This window comes from Varanus komodoensis, unplaced genomic scaffold, assembly GCF_004798865.1.
Source record: "Varanus komodoensis strain SLA01 unplaced genomic scaffold, ASM479886v1 scaffold18_3, whole genome shotgun sequence".
In the NCBI taxonomy this organism is placed as follows: Eukaryota; Metazoa; Chordata; class Lepidosauria; order Squamata; family Varanidae; genus Varanus; species Varanus komodoensis.
The window spans coordinates 11,068,093-11,090,209 of NW_025335549.1; positions in this window are offsets into that span (position 1 = coordinate 11,068,093).

Genomic DNA, 22,117 nt, shown 5'->3' on the forward strand with positions numbered 1-22,117 from the left:
AGTGAGCTGAGTGGGGACTAGAACCCAGATCTCTGAGTCCCAGTCCTGCACTTTTATACACTACACCACTCTGGCTCTCTTTTAGAAATGCCTGCAGACTATTCCAGTCACACGGAAGCCAGGCTCTTGGGCAGAACAAAAAAGCGTTGCTCCTCTTGTAAACAGCATTAGAAGGGTGCTTGCTTGCTTGTTTCTTGTTTGTGGGCTTTAGAAGGAAGTACATTTGCTATGGCAATCTCACATTTCCCATGCACTCAACTCCCAATGTTCTGTACCTGAACAAATCCAGTACAGTTCACCTGCCTCTTGCACATGTTTTGTGCTCCGAGCCCTGCATTCTCAAACTTTCTCCTTTACCTTATAGTGCAATGCCTTCCTCAACCAAGTGTCCTTCGGCAGTTTTGGACTATGACTCCCACCAGCCCCAGACAGCATGGCCACGGCACGCATGATGGGAGTTGTAGTTGAACACTTATGGAAGGCAAGGTGGGGAGGGCTTTGCAGTATACGATCCAAACTCTGCCCTACAAAATTTCTAGTCTATATCACACTTGAAGTAGGCTGGCCTCAGAATTGTTAGTCATTGCCCTGAGTCAGGGAAGACTGTGTATCTCCTAGCCTGGGGAAAAAGCTGGCAAGCCAGATGTGGATTTTTTGGGAACCACATCTGCAGGCCTGAGGCTCTACACCCGATTTAGGTAATCCCTGAGGTTTATTCACATTGGAAGTTGTTTGATTCAGTTTTTTGTTTTTTTGTTTTGTTTTTGCATAGAATATCAACTATTCCCTGAGATTTGATGATGCAAAAGGCAAGGAGTGAGGAAGGAGAGATGGGATGCATTGGACCCTGGGCTGGGAAATATAAACTGGGGATAGAATTTGTGGAGTGACTGGAAGTGACACTGAATTAGTAAGAGTTCACTTTCCATAAGAATAATTTGCTGGGCACACTGTCATCCATTTTATATGAAAATAGCACTGCTGCATCAGACCAATGTAAGAATGTGAACTTTATTTCTTTTCACTTATAGCCTCCCTTTTTTCCTCTGCAGGAAATGTAGGGTGACCTGCATAGGCTTCCTCCTCTCCATCTTATCCTCACCACATGGTAGGTTTGGCTGAAAGCCAGTGACTAGCTCGAAGTCACCCACTGAGCCTTAATTAGAGGATCTTGACTTCAAATCTTAGGGGAGACAGAAATCTCTATCTAGTTTGCCCAGGCCATGCATGATTTCCGAAATGTCTACTGTAGGCGTGTGCATATTCTCCATGGCCTAATTTCAAGAGGCTTGTGGTTGGGTTCAGGCATCTAGCATTAGCAATCATTCTTTCCTGACAGCCTCCTGGAGGCGAAGGAAGAGAGAGAGAGAAAGCGATATGGAACGGGGAGAGAAAAGTAGCAGAAAGTGGAAAGGAGGAACCCACCCACTTTCGGTGCTGGGCCCACCCACCACGAGCCACTTTGCACACTGTTAAAATGCACCCTCCAAAAGATCACCCATGGCAGAATGTGGCCCTGGAAGTCACCCATTCCTGCTCTACTATGCCACATTTTTAAAACACCCTGTGCATTTCTGCAATGTGTTTCTACAGCTCCTCAAAAGCCACAAGAATGAAAAATGCCCTTTTGTTTCTGAGAACTGAGAATAGTTTATTCTTGACTGCAATATGAACTAGCCACGTACCCTCCAAAGCACTAGGAAATACATCACAACAGACCATTAAATCAAGAAGCCAGGTCAGCTTTCTGCACATTACATTTATTAGAACTGGATGTGTAGGTTATGCCTTTGTTTCAAAGAAAGGGGACTGGCAAACACAGATGAAGCAATTCCCTCTGCCCTGCACACAGACTCTCACACAAAAATCTATAATGACCCAGCGCAGGATTCCCTTCCCAAAGCAGTTTGCATTGATATGCGTCATTGAGTGAAGAAAGCAATGGATTAAACAGCTTCTGAAATTTCACTTGTGCCTCTGTAAAAATATGTGAATTCATTGTAAAGCTCCATCTTTTGGAAACTGAAAAGTCCACACCCTGTGTAAAGGAATCAGTCTAGAAGATAAATATTGACAGAGGACTAACAAAAGACTTTGAACAAGCCACCTGGCTTGATTACACATTAATGTCCAGATATTTCATCCCAGGAACTGGAAATGGAATGAAAGCAGGGAGGGGTCTAAATCTGAGCCACTTATCTGAAGACCTTCTAGCAGGGGTCAAAATTTGGTCCATTGCCTTCAAAGTACTTATCAAAAGGTTTATTAACAGAGTATTTTGCCTTGCAAAAGGTTTTGATCGTGGAGATCTTACCCGTCCAAAAATTCTGCAAGAGTGAGATCACCCTGGCCTCAGTCTGAAAATCAGGAAGCAGACAACTTGCCAAGCATTGCGTCCAGAGGAAGCCTTTCTTGCTCACAGAATTTTCAGGGCAGCCAAACAATTTGCTTTCCCAAGCACTGCTTGCTCACAACATGGAGCAACAGTGTCATGTGGTAAATTCGGAATCTAGACTTTATGGTCTTACCCCACACAAAGTTCCCTTGGCCGACTTCACAATCTGGTCAGCCAGCCCTGCTCTGTTTGGGGTCCCCCATGCCCATTCTGCCTAGCAGAGTCCCAGATATCTGCCCAAAGGCCTGTCCCAAAAGTTCCCGAGGGCCAAGAAGGACCACCTGTTAAGCACCGTTGGAGGTGCATTTTATCTTGAAATCTTACTGTATTTCCTTAGTCTGCAGATAATCCATCAAGCAGTATTTCTTTAGAACAGATATGCTAGGAAACACTTCCGTGACTATGTTTCTTTTTAGAAGTTTAAGAGTACTGAATCTTGCAACAGAAGATACAACTGAAAAAACATTGAATAACATCAACACTCTGGACAAGTGATTATGGTGTAATTAAAGGGAAACTAGTTGATGTACTCGCAGGGGCTGTTGAGGGTCTCTTTGTAGAAGCCTTCTCCAACCTGCACCAGCCAGATGTGTTTGCCTACAACTCCCATCATTCCCAGCCAGGCTGCTAACACAAAGCTATGGCCCTTTCCCATGCATGCACATGGTTACATTAGCTTTCTTTTAAACTCAGGAATAGCATGTTCTGCCCTTGAAGGGATAAACACCAGAAAATAGGATCTTACCCTAGTAATTAGGAATTAATTACAGGTTCACCATGTGCATCTCATGTCATTTAGTCCTTGAGCAACCATTCCAGAATTGCTGAGCAGCTCCAAACTCCCCTATCCAAAGAATGATCCCAGAGGTGCTCAGCACCTTCGGATTTCAGATATGGGACTGAGCTGTTTTTCTTTTGGGTGGCTCCTGTTAAGCCTTCTTTTGTCAGGCCAAGTAGTTGAATAAGTGGGCATCCATGGTGCCAACAGGATAGGACTTTGGGGCAGATGACCCACTGAAAGGAGGAGCCCCCAAACACAGCGGGGTTTGTGTGAGTATTTGGAAGTAAGCAAAACAATCCATATTACCCTCTGAAAGGGATTGGTGGGCGATCAAGACCATTTAGTCCCGAGTCTACAATTACCTAACAGCACTGCTGATGGATGGGAATTGCTTTTCCCTAGGAAAAGGCGTAGAAAGAGCAATAACTTGGAAGCAGAGGAGGCTGGTGTTTGCTGGGTCAGAAGGCACTCGAATTACCCCCCCCCCCCCCGGGACATGTTGCTGCAGGTCAGCTTCTTCCAAGGCAGGGAATCCTAGGAGAAAATCGGAGAGGGGGAATGGATGAACTGGCTGAGAATGCACCTTGCAAGCCACGGCACAAGCCCAGAAAAAAGAGGATCGGCTGGGGTGCAACGGCAGAGTAACCATGCCCATGTGGCAACTGATGCAAAATCTGGCTACCACTGGTAGGTGAGCAACGAAGCCAGGAGAAGAAAGCCCCGTGTCTGGGAGGATTACTCCCACTGTGCAGCAGTCACTGCGAGAGCCAGTGGGGTGCTGTGCTGAGAATGTTAGACGGGGACTCCGTAAGCCACTGAGTGGCTTGGGGCAGCCACTGCCTCTGAGCCTAACCCACATCGCGGGTTGTTGGGAGGTTACTGTGGGAAGAAGGAGGGCCACGTGCACCACCTCGAGCTCCTGGAAAGGTGGGAAATAAACATCATTTCAGCCTAGGAGTGGGGAAGGCCACGCAGTCAAAGTGGCGGACTAAAGTCTGGAGAAGACACCTCAGAGCTCTCACCTGGATAATCTCTCAGCCTAACCCGCCTCACAGGGCTATTGTGTGGATAAAATAGCTGGGGAAGTAAAAGGCAATTTATTCTCCTGAGCTCCTTGGAGCAAAGGCAGGGCACACACCGGAATGATAATAGCTAGTCTGTGTGGCATGGAATTGATGACACGGCCACGCTCTGCCTGCGTCATAATCATCAGGCACTTGTTAAGAGTTAATTATAGGCATAACAACAACAGTAGCAAGCAGGGATGTTATTAGCATTTATTTACGTAATGCTCTATGAGTGGTCAGAGCACTTTACATTTGTTATCACAGTCCTTACCAGAACCCTGTAAGGTAGGGCAGTGTTGGGCCGATATTGTAGATGGGAGGGGTGAAGTTAAAAGAGCAACCGTTTGCCTGTGGTGCAATTCTGTATGGGTCTACTCATAGGTAAGTTCACTAAGGGTACTGGACAGCAGATTTAATGACTTCACACTGCACCCAATAAATACTGAATACTAAATAAATTAATGTAATGTGTGGTAAAAAAAAACTAACAGAGTTATTGTCTGATTCACAACAATGAACCTAACTATATTGCACATAAATGCATGGATTCAAACCCAATGGCTCTTGATTCTCAGGAAAGAAACATTAGAAGGGGGAAAGCTTGGAGTGAAAGAGCAATCTGCAGTGTGTTTAACCCTTCCCCCTCCCATCATATTTATTTATTCAATTTTTCAATTTATATCCTGCCTTTTTCCTACAAAGGGCTCAAGGCAGCTTACATCCTCCTCCTCCTCCATCTCATCCCCACAACAACAGCCCTGTGAGGTGGGTTGGGCTGAGAGTCTGTGACTGGCCCAAAGTCACCCAGTTGGCTCCATGGCTGAGCGGGCACTCGAACCCAGATCGCCTGAGTCCCAGTCCCATGCTCTGAACCACCACACCGGCTCTCTTTTCCCACTCTTTTTCTTGACAGGAATTCAAAGCAGCTTACAATCTTCCTCCTCCTCCTGTCCATTTTATCTTCACAACAACCCTGTGAGGTACGTTGGGCTGAGAGTCTGTGACTGGCCCAAAGTCACCCAGTTGGCTCCATGGCCAAGTGGGGACTCGAACCTGGATTGCCCGAGTCCCATGCCCACACTCTTAACCACTACACCACACTGGCTCTCTCATATGGTCTAAATGTTGTTTTATGTACTGTGTTTTATTGTTTTTATACCTCATCGTGAACAACCCAGAGAGCTTTGGCCACGGGTGGTATAAAAATGTAATAAATAATAATAATAATAACAACAATAATTACTTGCTGCCGCCACTCCCCGGCTGCCTAATAATGTCAGCCATATTTACGCTGGAACTGCACTGCATACAAATCTGATTTGCTCCTCATGCCATTTGGAAGGAGTGTTTTACCCTCGCAAGGACGCATTTGGAAACCCTCAGGTGGGGAAGGCAGCCGAGAGGCGTGTGCAGGGTGCCCAGGGTGAACGGCAGCTCCCTCTCCCTCTGCTTCGTATCGCCTCCTCCTGAATTTGTGCATGGAGGTGGACAAGCAGACAGATCGATACCCGGCTGCCCCGCATCATGTCTGATCTGGTGCTCAGCCTCCAGGCTAGCCCCTGGGGATTTCTCCTGCCTCACCTCCACCCCGATTGGCCTCCCTGCAGAATAGCTCTTACTCACCTAGAAGAGCTTCCGGTAGCACTTATCGCAGTGGACGATGTCCCGGTGAATGAAGATTTTATCCAGCAGGTCTCCCATCGGCTTGTGGCAAATCCCACACTGCGGGCAGAGAAACAGGGATCTGAAGGGGCTCTGTGCAGCTCTGAGGTCGAGCACGGGCTTTGGCAGTGCAGATATCCAGGAGCCAGGAAAGCCCTTCATGGCCAGCACTGATGATGCTGGCCTAGGTGGACAAACGGGCTTCCCGGGCTTCTCTTAAGCCAAACTTTCCAGGAGAGTGAATTATGCAATCCCAAAAGTCACTCCTGTGCCAGACTTTGGGGCACCCAATGCACTCCGTGATGCTTCCTACAATTGTCAGGGCTGACCGAAGACTTTTTGCTGCCTGAGGCAAAGGATAAGATGTCCCCGCAGCTGCAATGCACTCCATTCCAGGTTCAGAAGTTGTTCAGAGTAGCAAATTAATATTATTTTGACTCTGCTGAGGGAACAGATTTCTCCTGAGGGTGGAAAGATTGTTTAGGCAGTGTAGGTCAGGCCATGATGCCCACAGGGCTCTGCCTTCCGACACCCCACTGCCATCCAGCCTGACATCTGCCGCCTGAGGCAGATGCCCCCGTCGGCCTCATAGGAGGGCCTGCTCAGGCTGTTAGAACTGATCTCTCAGTCAATACAAATAGAAGTTTCTCTCCCCAGCTTTCCCGTTCTTTTGAGTTCCTTTAACACAGCCTTAACAAGAGAAAGGCCTTACCCGGAAACAGTATTCGTGGCAACAGATCTTGAGGTTCTCAATGGATATCTTTGCACAGTTACGGATTTCTCGGCCACAGTAAGTGCAGATGTCTTCTGAGGACCTGAAGAGGTGGAGAAGAGGAAGGCCATGAGTGAAGGGGACTCAAGGATGCTTCACGGTGTTGCCCAGCTTCCCCTTAATTCCAGCACAGCTCAGCCTTCTTACAGAAATATAGACTTATCTCCCAGGGTGAAGAATAGCCCTACCTTTTAAGGGGGGCACTATTCAGATAACTGGCAGTGCTGTAACTCGATTTCTCAAGTTCACACAGGTCAGCCAGACTGCGGCTGGAGGAAAACAGAGAGAAAACAAGATTGTTACTGCATACAAGAAGAATACTTTAAAAACTCGAACACTGTATGACAAAATTGGAAGGGATACAGCCTTCTACAAGTCTTTTAATGCTCTTAAGGCATTGCTTTCCTATAATTAGCTAGTAGTAGAATTAAAATGGATGTACTACACAGCCCATTATCCAGGAATGCTCTTGTATAAGCATTACTCACAGACATAGTCCCATGCAGCAAAGCTCCCCTCGAACATTAATTAAACGTTTCCTGCCAGCAGTTCTATTTTATCTCCTACTGATCAGCATGGCAATAAGATGACTAAATGCCCATGAATAGCAACCCCCACCGTTTGCCCTGGTGTCAGCTCTTTGCTCCCACTGCTTTACTATAGAGAACAGGAAAGAAAATCAGTAATTAAAGCTGCACTCTCTTATTCTGAGTGCTATTTTCAACTGAACAACAATCTAGCAGAGCCCCCCGGCCCTTTGTGCGTGAGGGTCTCCCAGAACTTTTCTAATGGAAAACAATTCAAAGATGAAAGCTCATATTCCCATCTGCACACAAGCATGGCTTCTATCGCACAGGGTTCTTTTTCTTTTATTTACAGCTGTACCAAATGCATCCAATTGTTACAGACCTATTAGTCACTTGGAATTCAGCCCACTAAACTAAATTGGAATTACCCCTGAGTAACTGAGGGCAGGAGTAAGGCATCCTGGGAGTTGTCTAAAACAGCTCCAGGTTGGGAAAAACGGAGCTACATCCTCCAGTTCAGAGAGCAATTTGGGGGAATTTCCGCACACATGGAGCCTCCCCTCCCTCTTTTTTGGTGCCAAGGACCACATCACCAGAAAGGAGCCTAGAGACTAATAAACCCAACACAGTCTCCCAGGTGGACTCATATATAAATGAAACCGGTGTGAGAATCCTTTCCAGGTTGGTTCCCTTACCTGTTGTAACGGGGCGAAGAGGACAACTCACTACTGTTGATAGATTCCTTCACAAAGAGCAGGCCTTTGCTATAGAAGGAAGAAGGACCAAATTAAACATTTTCTTCAGATAAAATAGTCCAGAAACAAGAACAAGTGTGGGGTAGAGCTTAGAGCAGGGATGGAGAATATACAGGTCATTTATTAATATATTTGCAAGTTATATACCTCTCCACATCTGGCACAAAGAACAATAAACATCTTAAATGGATAAAATTATAATACAGTATGTTAAAAATGGGATGTCAGTTGCTGGTGATTCCTCACTACTCTCCCTCTCCCCGGCCTACCCCACAGGGCTGTTGTGAGGATAACTTGAGGAAGGAGATAGTTGCATGCGGTCTTAAGCTGCTGAGAAGAAGAGCTGGAGCAGGACATGCTGCCTGTAAAGGGAGCTGTGCTATATGAATGGGATGCAGGCTGCTCTGTGCTCTGAAAGCACGGCAGTGAGAGAGTCTCGTCCGGCTGTTCTTTACCTGGATGAGGTGGGGTCCGAGTCGTAGCCAGAGGCAGAGGGAGTCTTAAGCTCATCTGAGCCCATCGAATTCCTGGCGAGCAAAAGGAAAGGTGATCAGGGCAAGCACTGAAGATCACACATGCAAACAGGCTGTCCTGCTTGCCTCTGAAGATCACCCACCGCTGCCTGACCTATGCTTTTACACTTTTCAACAGGGATGGCTGGGGGCTTGTATGTCGGCAGGGCTTATCCATAGCAGCTTTTCTTTTCTGTTTTACAGGAATTATCCCTGGTGCTCAGCTGCTTCCCCAAACAGGTTCACCAACATGGAACACCAGGGATCATTCTCATAAAATAGAAAAGAAAAGATGCAATGGATGAACTACCCCAATGGCACACGAATCACCAGTTTTCCTTGCTCAGAGCAGCTCAAAATGCATGTCATGCGGTTTGGAAACAATACAGAATAAATGTAATTAAAAACTTTTCAGCAAAGCAACAATAAAACAGACACAGCCTAGTCCCATACACGTCAAGGGAAGCCTGTGCAAGCAGATATTTTTTCAGGAGGTGTTTCACTTGCTACCATTTCTGCCTCTTGAGAGTAGATGCCACTGCTGAGAAGGAAAGCCTGTATGTGATTGCGAACCAGACAGAGAGCCCAGATATGGACTATTGTAGCTGCACACAAATCCATTAAATAATAAAATAATAAATAGCTATTGTGACATTCTGTTGGTTGCACAATAATCATTAAGCCCTCTTTTTTAAAACTCAGGTGTCTATTTAGGGGAGGGCATTCAGCTAAGTATCCCGGTCTCAGTCAGCCATGGAAATTTGCAACAGTGAACCTGGAGTGTCAGCCGTGGAACCTCGGACATGGTTCAGTAGCTAAAAGGCGGCAGTCAGGACCAGATTTGGTTCAGGAGGGGCAATCTGCATAAATTCCAGTTATAAAATGGACTGTAATGAATTTCACAACCATCCCTCTCACAAGGAAATGAACAGATGAATGAACAAAACTTTCTAGTGCCACCTGCAGGATGATTTCTGATAGAATGAAGATATCCTGGGCTAGAGACTCTCTTTAAGGCTAGAGACCTTTGGGGCTGCAGACTGATCTCCAGGGTAGCTGCGAGGAGAACAAAAGCTCTCCTGAGCTCTTTGGAGAACTCATAATGACAATGATATCAATCCCAGGCAGGCAACATGTACAGTAATCACATAATATTTCCTCCCTTGTCTATTAATCTTTACCTTCTGATCTCTGAATCACAAATATCCTTATAGAAAGGCACCCTATGGCTTCTTGGGGAGCCAATGATTTGGTTATCTTGGAAGGGGAAGTACAACCTAGTAGGAAGAAACAGCTATTTTAGCAGAACAAAGTGCTAACAAGGAGCAACAACATAAGAGAAACAACGACATCAAGAAACATAAGAGCAAAGGTGACTTATTTTATTTTATTTTATTTTATTTTATTTTATTTTATTTTTTGAATGAGAGACATGAACTCTGAAACCCCACCCTGAGTATTTCAAAGACCTTCTGGCCTTTTCTAGACACTATTGGTGCTGAGACTTTTTTAGTTCCAGTTCAGAAAAGCTTTTGGGGGCCACATTCCAGCGAAGAGTGGGGCTGAAGACTAAATATTGTATTGCTTGATTGCATTGCTCTAATGTATTCTTGTATTTTTATGGAATACTTCTTTTTTGTTCTATTGTGAGCCACCCAGAGAGCCCTGTGAGCTATGGGGCAGCATAGAAATGAAATAAGATGAAGGCAAAGGGGGCAGGGCCAAAATATTGCAGTTTAAACCTCTTGCTGCCAGTAACTATGCCTTCTGGGAAGCATGTCAACCTTTCTGAAAGGGCAAAAGCTGGGACGCCCTAAACATGTGGTTGTTGGGAGAAAGGGGCAGGGCTAAGGGGAGGAGCAAGACACTCTGTACAATCCCAGAGAGCCAGACGTGGCCCCTGATGTGAACACTCCTCTTGTGCAATGCACGCCCTGTTTTCCCCATCCACTGAGAGTAATCCAGGCGCTCCTTTTGCATGCAGTCTTTTCCCAGCTTTCAAAAGTCACACCATGATACGAGTAGGACAGCAACATAATAGAAGCGGCCTGAGAGCATCCAAGTACAAATCAGAGCATCACCAAAATAAAAGTAAAAAGTGCTTGCATTTGTGAGCCAGAATGTGCACCGGGGTGGGAAAAGGGGAGCTCTGGCAAGCCCAAAGGTGCCTCGTCTGCCTGTTCCAGCCATGGGAGCCGCCTCCGTGCAGTCCAGTTTCACACTGCACTAGATGGGCAGATGAGCAGCAAGTGATGCCTGCAACGAAATGTTGCAGCACAGAGTGCTCCCGTCCAGCTTTCCGCTATCATGACCTCTCCCCGCGTCCTTCTTCCCCCCCCCCCCCCAGTCTTTTGCTGCCCCACTCAACAGACTCTTGCTATTCTGTACCCACTATGCATGTCGCTTCTCAACCGGATGGTGTCCAGTTGGCGCTCCCCACCTTCTGTCCAGAATTTTGTGCTTCTGCAAAGTCTGGGGCTCCTTAAACATGGCAATGTGTGTGAAGTGCGCCGTGCCAGTAGGGAGACCCATCTAGCATCAGATTTATAATGATGGGTAGCACAATGCCCCAAACTCTTTGGGGAAAGGTGTGGGGCACAAACCAGAATGTTTCTGTGCCAGCAAGTCGCATGTCCTGCCACCTGAGATGAGGATTCTTGGTGTGAGCTTTTGCAAGGTCTTGAACTTGCAGCTCCGAAACAGAAGAAGTGAATCTTTGGCCACGAGAGAGGGCCAAAGAAGATGCAGATTTGCAAAACCTTGTGGATGTTAATTTTCATGTCCAAGAGCAAGTGGAGAAGTCATTGCTGTAATTTAAATAGCAATACAATGAGTCTCACCCCAGAAGGGAAGACAGTGGCCAGGTGCTGCTGCTGTCCAGGTGCAAACTATTGACAAGGTATTCCTAGGCCCCTGAGGCCCTCCATTCTTATGGGACTTGGCTTTTAAATGGGAGCTGGACTGAGCAGCCCTTCAAATAGGGGACTCATTCAAACAGTGGACTGCCTTCAGTCAAATGGAACACACGGGCCCGTTCACTAGACATTTCCTGAAAGGTGCTTGACTCCTTGATTCATTCATGCTCCTTTACCTTCCACGATTGCATTCTCGATGGTTCGCATATGACGTTCTATCATGCCTCATCGCCAACCTTCTGGTGTCGTATGGTTGGTTGCTCAGATAGGATGGCCTCCTGTGACCCGTCTCCTTCGCATAAGGATCCAGATACTGCCATGTCCTGTGACCACTTTGGCTGTGCAATGGTTTGTCCAGATAGCTTGGCATCCTGTAACTGGCCCCAGACATGCCAAGCAAAGGTCTCCCTCTGGGGAGACTAAAAGAAATCCCAGATGTCATCATTCAGCGCGATCTCTGAGGAGGATGACGACTGTGTTGGCTATTTGCTATAATTAACCATTAGAGTAGTTAATGGATAAACATGGGGAAATTGTGTTTACCTTGTGATGTAGTAAACACAATGCTGAATTGCCAGGTTTGCTTTGAAGAAATAGTGTTGCTGTCAGAGTCCACAGGGGAAGTGATACTGAGAAGGTTTGCAAGCCCTGGTTTGCAACGATACATAAAGAGGAGGAGACACTTTCCATATGTAAAGCTGTTGAATGGAAAGGGGGCCCAAATCTGGCCGGGCTTCAAGAAACAGTGCCAAATAGTTTGCAAAATTGCAAACCATTGTAATGTTAAGCTGGAAGAAGAGTCCAAAGCCAGCCGTGGCTGAAGTCCCAAGCATACTTACTTGGAAGTACAATCGGCAGAAATCAATGGGTTTCTTGTCCATGTAAATGTGCTTAGGATTAGAATAGAAGGATGAGTTTGAAAAGGAAGCGTTAAACCAGTCCAAACCAAAGAAAACTACCAGAAGAAGAGGCATCACTCAAAACGGACCCAACCCAGCTAGGTCCTACACAACAAAAGTGGAACAAGTGAGACGCAACCAACTCAAGTTCCTTTGCTTTCAATGGAGCAGTAGATTTAGACCCATGTATATACTCTACGAAAAGGAAAGCATCCAGAGGTATAAAAAGCAAATAGCCCAAATATCCAATGAGTGGCCTCTAACGGAGCACGTGCAATTAAAAAAAATAGAGTTTCTTTGAGTCAAGAGTGCCACTCAAAATTATTTGGCTATTTCAAATGAAGTCGGATTAGCAAGGTGAGAGCAAAGGTGTGACCATGGATGCTGAAGGAGCGACTTAACGAGCATGTCAGAGCCATCAGCTTTCCTATTGGAGAATCCCGTGGAAGACAGGTGAAGCCACAAGAGATTGGAGAAGAAAAAAGAATGAAGAAGAGAGCCAAAAAAGAATGGGTGTAACAGAGCCAATTTAGACCCAGAGCCTTGCTAACAATATGCCATAACATAGCAAAGTTAGCTACCTAAATGCAAGTTAGATTTTCTATCAAAATAAATTAACAAAACATATCTAAAAAGTAATGATTCTAACCATAATGTGCTTATTGTCAAACTGCAAAGAAGTAGAATCCATAAGGCAGAAAGGTGAAAGGTACAGTTAAAAAATAAATTAAGTGTGTGTGCAATTCCGTACATGTTTTGACAGAAAAAAATACACTTTACATCAATCAACATTCCCCAGACAGCAAACTGGGACATGGTGGGAGCTATAGGATTGTTTTCTTGTTTAAACATGCATACACTCGTATCCACAACAGTATTGTCTTGTTCGGCACTCTCATAAACCACGCGTGTGAAGGGTTAGGTGGATGCTTGCCAAAATAATTAGTAACACAAAACTTAGAACAAGGAATGATAGCGAGAGAGGAGTTCAAAATTCAGTGGACGGAAAGCAATAATATAAAAACCACCATGATGTTTTTGGAAAAAAGAAAACGTTTTCCTTCTTTTGGAGAAAAAATATATAAGTCACACTTCTGAGAACAGTCTCATGGATTACAGGGAACTGCAAACTCAATAAGGCACTTAAATGATACAGCAAGAGAAATATCACATGTTACCTAAAGCACTGTAGTACTCTTATTAGATAATGTTATAGTTCCACAACAGAGGCAAGGAGCAGCAAGAGTACCATGCCTAGTTTTCTATACCAATTTAAGGACATTGCAGAACAAGTTTAAGATGTCATGCTGTGTATTTTTAGACAGGAATGGAGAATGCTGGGAGCTGTATGATTTTTGCTGTCTAAACAGGCATAAGGCTGTGCCCTCAAGTGGAATATAAGGTGGGCGGCATTCAGGGCTGAGGTCCAGGAGGCATCCGAAGGACCAACGGGAGGACAAGTGATGGAGACATGGCATTTTCTTCTTAGTTGTAAAAACAGGCTATAGTCAGGGGTAGCCAACTGGGCATGTACATGGGAACAGATGCTTATGTCTTAAAAACAGTCTTAAAATATATTTATCATTACATTTATATTCTGCCTGTTCTCCTCGTGCAAAAAGCCTAAAGGAGTTTGTTCAGTCCTCCTTGAACATGGGCCAGTGAGAAAATGGTTCTGTCTGAATTTGTATGTGAGTTTAGTAAATTTGCAACTGCTAAAACAACGAGTGAACCAGAACACCACTGCAAACTGAAATTTATGCCTCCCTGAATTTATCACTAAATTTCTCCATGCAGCAGGATGGACACAAAAGTGTGTAAATCAGGGGAATGTGCAGAAAAAAAATCCACATGCTGCAGGAAAGCTTGCACAAAAATGTAAACCATGAAAATATAACATATAAAAACTAATTGTAAAGGGGGAGAATCTTGCAAAAATTGATACATTTACCAAAAATATTTGCAGTTGGAAAACATTAATAGAAAAATCTGTGTAATGAGTTTTCATGTGAACGTTTAAAAATAGAATTTGTACACTGATGTGAAATCAAGCTCAAGGAGAATGAAACCCATATAGAACTGAAATGGACAGATTTACCCATCCCTGGTCCTAAATGATGGACAACAAGCAAAGAAAGGGGTTCTAGTCTTCATGGCCTGTTTCACTGCTGCTACTGGAAGTCCACTGTTCAGAAGATAGGGGAAATTAATACTGGGCACTTTGTTGTCCGGGGTGGGGTTGTGCTAAGTGGCTCAGTCTACCGTCCTAAACAAACTCGTTAGGGAGCCATCCTCAGACCAAAGCACTACCACAGTTGGAAAACTGTGGCTCCAAACCTACGCACACTTACTTGGGAGTCATTCTCAGGGAATAATGCAAAGACACAATTTTTGTAGCAAAAATAAAGAAAAAGCCTAGATGGATGACAGAAGAAACATGATTGCGAAGAACAGGTAAGAAGGAAAAGCAAAGATGGCAAAAAAGGGACAGAATCCCAAAGGCAACTTTTCAGCAACAATCATGAAAAGAGAAAAAGAACTATGACAATGACCAATTAGAACAGAACAATAAAGGAGGTAAAGCAAGCGAGCGCTTCCAGAAGATCCAAGAAGTCAAAGGGAAATCTAAACATAAATTAGGAATGCTAGAAGAACCACAGGGAAACATACGGTCTGACTAGGATAAAATAAAGAGAAGGTGGAAACAATATACGGAAGAGACAAAAGGATGACAGACTCCTTCAAAGAGGAATCCGATGAGGACTTGGAAGGAATAAAACACCTGGAGAAGATTGGTGCCAATAGAACTAGTCAAAGCTGCAGAGACTGAATTGGTCCAAATGCTAACCAGAATATGCCAACAGATATGGAAAACTGAACAGTGGCCCACCCACTGGAAATGTTCAATATGCATTCCAATCCCCGAGAAAAAACATGCTAAAGAGTGTAGCAGCCAGAGAACCGCTGCATTAATTCCCGTACAAGCAAAGTGATGCTCAAGTGTTGTAACAAGAATTTTCCCTATGTGGAGTGAGAAATGCTTGAGGGTCAAGCTTGCTTCCAAAAAGGAAGAGGAACTTGAGATCATATTGCAAATATACATGGCTGCTGGAATGCACCAAAGAATTCCAGAAGATCAGTCTGTGCTTTGTAGACCACAGCAAAGCCTTTGACCGTGTGGTTCACAAGAAACCATGGAAATGTGGGTGTTTCAGCACTTGGTTGTCCTGATGCATAGCCCATCTCATGGACAAGAAGCTAGTGCTAAGACAGAAGATGGAGGGAACAGAATGGTTCCCCAAAGGCAAAGGTGTCAGACAACGGTATATTTTATCTTGCTATCTGATCTATCTGCATGCAGAACATGGTGTAAGGAAAGCAGGATTAGAATCAGAGGAAGGAGTGGAAATTGGTAAAAGATACACGAGTAATTTAAGATACAAGGTTCATACAATGTTACTGGCAGAAAAAAATCAATGAATTGCAACGAAAGTGAAAAATTGTTGTGACAGTGAAAAATGAAAGCAACACCTGTGGTGGAATATTAAGACAATAAAAAGCAGGACTACAGCAAAAATAGAGAACTTTATTGTCAACAATGAAAATATTGCAATCATGAAAAGTCTTCATACCTTGGCTCAGTCCTCCATTCAAATGGAGACTGCAGCCAAGAAGTTCAAAGAAGATGGAGACTTGGAAGGGGAGCAATGAAGATGCTAATCAAGAGTAAGGATGTTTCACTGGAGACCAAGGCCAAGATCATGCACTCTATTGTATTCCTAATCACAATGGCTGAGTGTGAATGCCGGTTGCTGAAGAAAGCTGACGGGAAGAAAATTGATTCGTTTGACACACAGCTCTGGAGAGAGCTTTGCGAATACCCTGGACCAACAGAAGACAAAGAGTGGGTCCTAGGTCAAACCAAGGCAGAAGTTTTCCTAGAAGCAGAAATGACAACTGAGACTGTCATACGTTGGGCATATTAGGAGAAGGCAGGCCTTCCTGGAGAAGACACTCACGCTAGGCAAAGTTGAAGGCAGATGACAGACAGGAAGGCCAAAGATGAGATGGATGGAATCCAAAAAGGAAGCCACAGCCTTGAACTTGGAAGAGCTGAACGGAGCTGCCATGGACAGGACATTTCGAAGGGGTCTTGTTCTTAAGGGTCACCACAGGTCAAAGACAAGATCACCGAATGTCAAGTATGACCCATAGAAGATTATGATTATTCACTCTTTGAATCCTTTCAATATTGAAATCTACTGTGTGTGTTGTTAACATTTGTAAATGCTCCTCTTAAATTCGTGTTCCAGTTAATGGATGCTTACACTAAAACGCGACTGCTGAGCCTTTCCCTGACCGTATGATCAAGATTCTCGTAGCTGTTTCCACACTTAGGACCAGTGACATTATACTTGAAGCTCAATAAGCTGTCCCTCCTGCTAGAAATGAAGACATAGAGATTTTTTTCCCAAAAGGACGTGAAAGATTTCTGAATGAACTATGCTGGTTTTCATTTATTCTTGCACTGTACTGAATGGATTTGCTCAATTTCAGCAAATGCTGCTTTTTGAAGACAAAGGAGCTGGAATGCGAGGTGGAAATGGCATCCCTGCACAGCACTAACACAGAAGATGCACCTTTACAGCATCTTCCCAGGTGGTCATTGAGATTGTGAAACTACAGGAAACACTTTGTCCTTACCTTCCTGCATCTGAGTCTGAGCTGGGGTCTCTCTGTGGACCGTCTGGAGCAGAGGCCCCGGTCTCTGTGGGAAGGGAGCTGGACCTATCAAAACAGTAAAATAAACACAGGCATTTCAAGTATCTGTGGGGCAGAACAGACACTGCCCAGGTGGCCGATGAGTTTAAGCGATCCACTTCCTCTAGGAATCATTATTTTGCAACAGAAATGGAAGGCATGGAAGCTCCCACCTCCATCAGGTCCACCATGTGGGGTGCAGGGCAGTGCAGTGGTTAAAACCCCTTTTCTCCCCTCTCCGCCATGCTAGGATCCTGATCTGGACTGGGAACTCTGCACCTACTCAGAGTAAAAAGGAACGGAAAACATTCTGCATGGATACAACAGTCAAGCTTAGGGTCGACATGAAGGACGGTTTCCAGCCTTCTAGCTGACCTGGTAGGGCCTGACCAGGGCACTTTGTCACCTGAAGCAAATTCACATCCAGAAAACAAGCAGACGTGCAGCTCAGCCTTTCTTTGACATCTGTGATGGGACTGCATCCTCCCTCGGTGGGAGGCTTGCTTTCAAGCCAGGACAGGCAGCGCCCACACCTTGCTGCTGCTGAAACACTTGCTTCCCAAGACAGCTGCCTCACTCTGCCCTGCTTTTGGGCTGTCCTGAATTCCTGGCCAGTGGATGCCTCCACTGCAACGTGAGTGGGGTCCCCGTGTGGTCTGCTGTGAGCAAGGCGAGCCACCCTGAACATGCTGCTAATGTCCCTCTGCAGCTGTTCCCCTGTTTCGAGAGACTTAAGCACTGACTTTGGGGCAGGAGAAGACCCAAGGAGGGAAGGGAGGTCTGAAGGCCCCAGTGGTGTGTTTCCCTGCCTGAAATGTGACCAGAATAACCAATCCCTAAATCCCTAGGAGGAAAGGGATGCAGCTTGCTTGCTTCCCCCAGAAGGAAGGTCGTCTAAGGGCTTTCCATGGGCCATGGTGGAGCTCTGGCGGACTTCAATACCCACCCGGAAGCCTTGCACTCTGCTTCGTCCCTCTCGGCAGCTCTTGGGGGTTGCGTTTGGAGTCCAGTGGCACTAAGGTTGCTCTCGCTGGACCATGAGCCAGACCTGATCAAAGGAAGAGGGTCAGCTTGGCAAATCCGCTCCATCTGAACCAGACTGTAGGTTCGCAGGCAGGATCTCGGAGGCGTTTAATTTAAAGCACATCACTTGATCAGGGAAGCCGCTCTGGCTCGGGCAGCCGGATTGCCTCCTACAACACCCCCGGGGCTCACCCTAAGCAGAGCCCCTTTGTTCTTACAAAGAGAAAGGCGACTTCCATGGGTCAGACATTTCCCAGCCTTTGCAGTATATGAGATAATCAAATGATGTAGATCAGGGGTCTCAAACTCAACTTAGCTGGGGGCCGCTGGAAGGAGAGTCTGGGTGAGGCTGGGCCGCATCAAGTATTCCACCACCGCGGTGGTGGTGGGCCACTCATCCTGCGGCTGGACTGGGTGCCGCCGGCGTTTTGAAGGCCGCAGGGCCCCTCCCCTGTGCCCCACCCGTCCCGGCAATTGGCCCGCGGGCCGCAAGTTTGAAACCCCTGATGTAGATTAACTAGTGGAAAGATCCGCTGTGTGAACAGTCCGGAGTTCAGATGGCACGCCAACTCACTATGGGCTTCTCTTACACAAGGCGTTTACTTCTGATCCCTCCCACAGGGAAGTTCACACAGTCCTTTCACTGTGTTGTCCTCCCAGGGCTTCTTGTGAGTTTCCCACTCATTTTCATGGACCTTTTTTTAGCGCCCAGAGAGAGCGCTTCATCCATAGAGGGTGCCATTATTCCACGCAGAATCCTGCTCTATTTTGCAGTTTTGCCCTGTGGCACTCTGGGTAACATTAGGAACACACAGGGGGTGGAAAGGAAAACCCCTGTGGGATGGAAGACAGCTGAGAAAGATGCAAACTTGCAAAGAAAACGGGAGAAAAAGCCTCAGCAAAGCTCTGGGCTGTAGGCACCCCGCTTGTGTAAAATGTCTGGAGAAAGTGGCCCATTTGAAGTCCCATACAAACCACAGAAGCAGCAAAGATAGGACTGCCTGTCTGCTTCCTTACTTTGCCAGATAAGCCTCCACCTTTCTGTATCCCATGTCACTTGGACTCTCATATCCCATGTCCTGGGTGATCTTCTCAAAACCAGAGGAAAATCTGCAAGAGAAGGGGTCAGTTCCAGTCAATCTGGGAAGGCAGGATGCACACTTTTCCCCTTAGTATGTGTAGGCTCCAGTTAGGATGGACAGGAATACAAGGAGCATGTTCTGGTGGCCATGATGATGTGGATCTTTGCCCACAGGTTCTGGATCCAACCTGCATTAGAGGAACCTTGGTTTACTCTTCCTAGCCAGCCAGGAGCAGGTGTAACATGTTCTTGCGCTGTTCATCTCTGAGAAGGAGGAATCTTCTCAAGAAATGAGTAGATAATGGCAAACACGTTGGATTCAATCATAATAGCAAAGAACTGGGGAGAAAAAGCAAGGAATGCCTGCTCTAGGGGGATGGAGAAATAATACATGGCACAGAGTATGAATGCATAAGATCTCATATATGGAAAAAGGGGAGAATTACAAGTTACAAAATAGGATAATTTATAGCAATGGGACAAGGAGAGCTGGTGTGATGTAGTGGTTTGGGAGCTGGTCTGGGGACCAGGGTGTTCCATGCAGCCATGGAGCCCACAGGGTGACTTTGGGCCAGTCACAGACTCTCAGCCTCATCTGCCTCACTGGGTTGATGTTGTGAGGATCAAACTGAGAAGAGGAAGATTATATCATCACCTTGAGTTCCTCGAAAGGGAGAAAGGTAGTATAGCAATATAATAAATGAATCCATATTGGAGACATAAGAATAATTATTGGAATAGAAGGCAAGAGATCTAAGAAGTTTTTAAACACCAGTAATAGATTATTATTCAATTTAGCAGGAAAAGAAGAGAAATTACAGTCATTCATTACTTCTGTTAATATTTTCTGACTTCTGGCTGATGGTACTAAGATGGGTTGTTTTCTTGTCCTCTGTACCTTTTTGATTCAGGATTGGCATCTTTGTCAATGTAGGCTGATGCACTGTATCTTGTTCCAGAAAGAGCATCTGTGTTGTCCCTGGGAAAAGACTGGACCCTATCAGAGGCAGAGATATAGTTCAGTGTTAGAATTTGCTGGTTTTCCTTTCCCTTCCTTCACCCTTGCATCTACTGGAGTTTAAACCTACAATAAGTCCTGGTATGCTTTTTATATATAGGGCGGGGAGAGAGATTGAGGTTTAGGTTGCTAAAATAGATCTGGCAGGAGATTTTTCTGTTAAAAGGCTTGTGGGCTTGGTTCTAGTGCTGATCTCAATTTCCTGGGCTGAGTATGTGTTTGAGGCTACCTGTGCCTTAGGTCTTCCATGCAGGTCTGCCTACCTGTGTACCTGGCAGCAACTACCGAACTCAGGAGTCTGGTTAAAAAGAGAAGGCAATCCTGCAATGCTGAAATCTGAGCACCTCTGGCAGTTCAACATGCCACCTTAAGGCCTTAATGCAAACTTGGGCTACAGTTCCCATCCTTCTTACAGAGCACCTCTAGGACCAGATGCCACAACAGCTAGAGGGACCTAAAATCTTCACCACTGCTGTATGGCCTCAAAAAATGTGCTCCGGTGAAGAGCCAACCCTTCATTAGAGTTGGTAACTGGCTGGCTCCTTCTTTTGTGGCATTTTGGTACTAATAAAGACATTGGCTAAAAGTGGATTTTGGAACGCTTTTGCACATCCAAACACAGTTCTTACTTTTCTGTAATTGGTCGATGCTCGTAGAATTCTGCAGCTCTTGAACCTGGGCTTCGGTACTTGTCTTCTCCAGGGGAAGTTCCTTCTTTGCGATCTGAGGAAAATCTGTCAAGAACAGACCCATTAAGTTCTTGTGATACAGGAAATATTGTGTGTCTCGTTTCCCAAGTGTTAACTCCCCCCACCCACCCACCCAATTTAAACCTGGTGTCAGATTAGGACTCTTATAAATTACACTGGTGTTAGAATTGATGTATACCACCATGGGAGGGAATTACCCTAAACCTTTCAAACTCATTAGTAAAGTATTTATAAAACAAATTAATCACCACCTTTTAAAGGGTGCATGCTGATCTTTTCCATTATCTCTAGGAACACCGCCACTTTTCCTATACCCTTTTACCTTGGGAAACCAACTTCTGCTTCATGGAGGTGTCCTTCAGCCTTGGGCAGATGGTTTGTCTCAGGAGAGGCATCGGCATTCCCGGGTCGGTAGTGAGAATGGGACCTGCCGAAGAGAGACCAACCAGGCCTTTCGAGGAAGCAGGGCCAGACGGCCGCGAACCCGCCCAGGCACAGCTAGAATAGCACTGCTTGAGAGTGTGCAATATTTGCCAGAATGCCTCTCTCAGCCACTGCCTGGCCGGATACTATGCTCAGCATCCAAGGGCTTCTCCCCACTGCCACCCCGGGGGGGGGGGGGGAGCAGCAAGGGAAAATGCCTTTTTGGTGGCAACCCCTGAAGTAGGAAACTCTCCCTCCTCTGATAGACCTCTGGCACCAATCCTGCCTTTTCAGCACCAGTTCACAATGGCCGTCCACACTGAGGCACTGACATCTCTAAAGAGAGCATGGCGGCGGGAGCGAAGGTGCTCCTCAATTCCTCTTAGTCACTGAAGTCTTTTAAAAATGTTTTCACATTTCTAGCACCATTTTATGATGTCTTTATTTTATTTATTATTTTATTTAAAACATTTATCTGCCGTTCTTTATGACAATACGGCTTATGGCAAATAAAAACAATCAATAAAACAGTACAATAAGATAATATAAACCAATAAAATAAATCAAAGGGACTGTAACTATTACAATTATTAAATTTTAAAATAAATAAATAAAAAGGAGGTAGGGGGAGAGAGAGATGAGAATCTGTTCTTCCCTCTTTTGGCTTGCCTCTGGGGAGAGAACCATGTGAGGAACCTGAGCTGCTGTTCCATCGTTTGGCCTCCTGGTTTCCCAGCTAAGGATGGCAACCAAGCATCTGGTTATTTGCTTATTTATGTGTTGGGACTTCCTTTCTCTCCCCAGTTATTTTTCTAT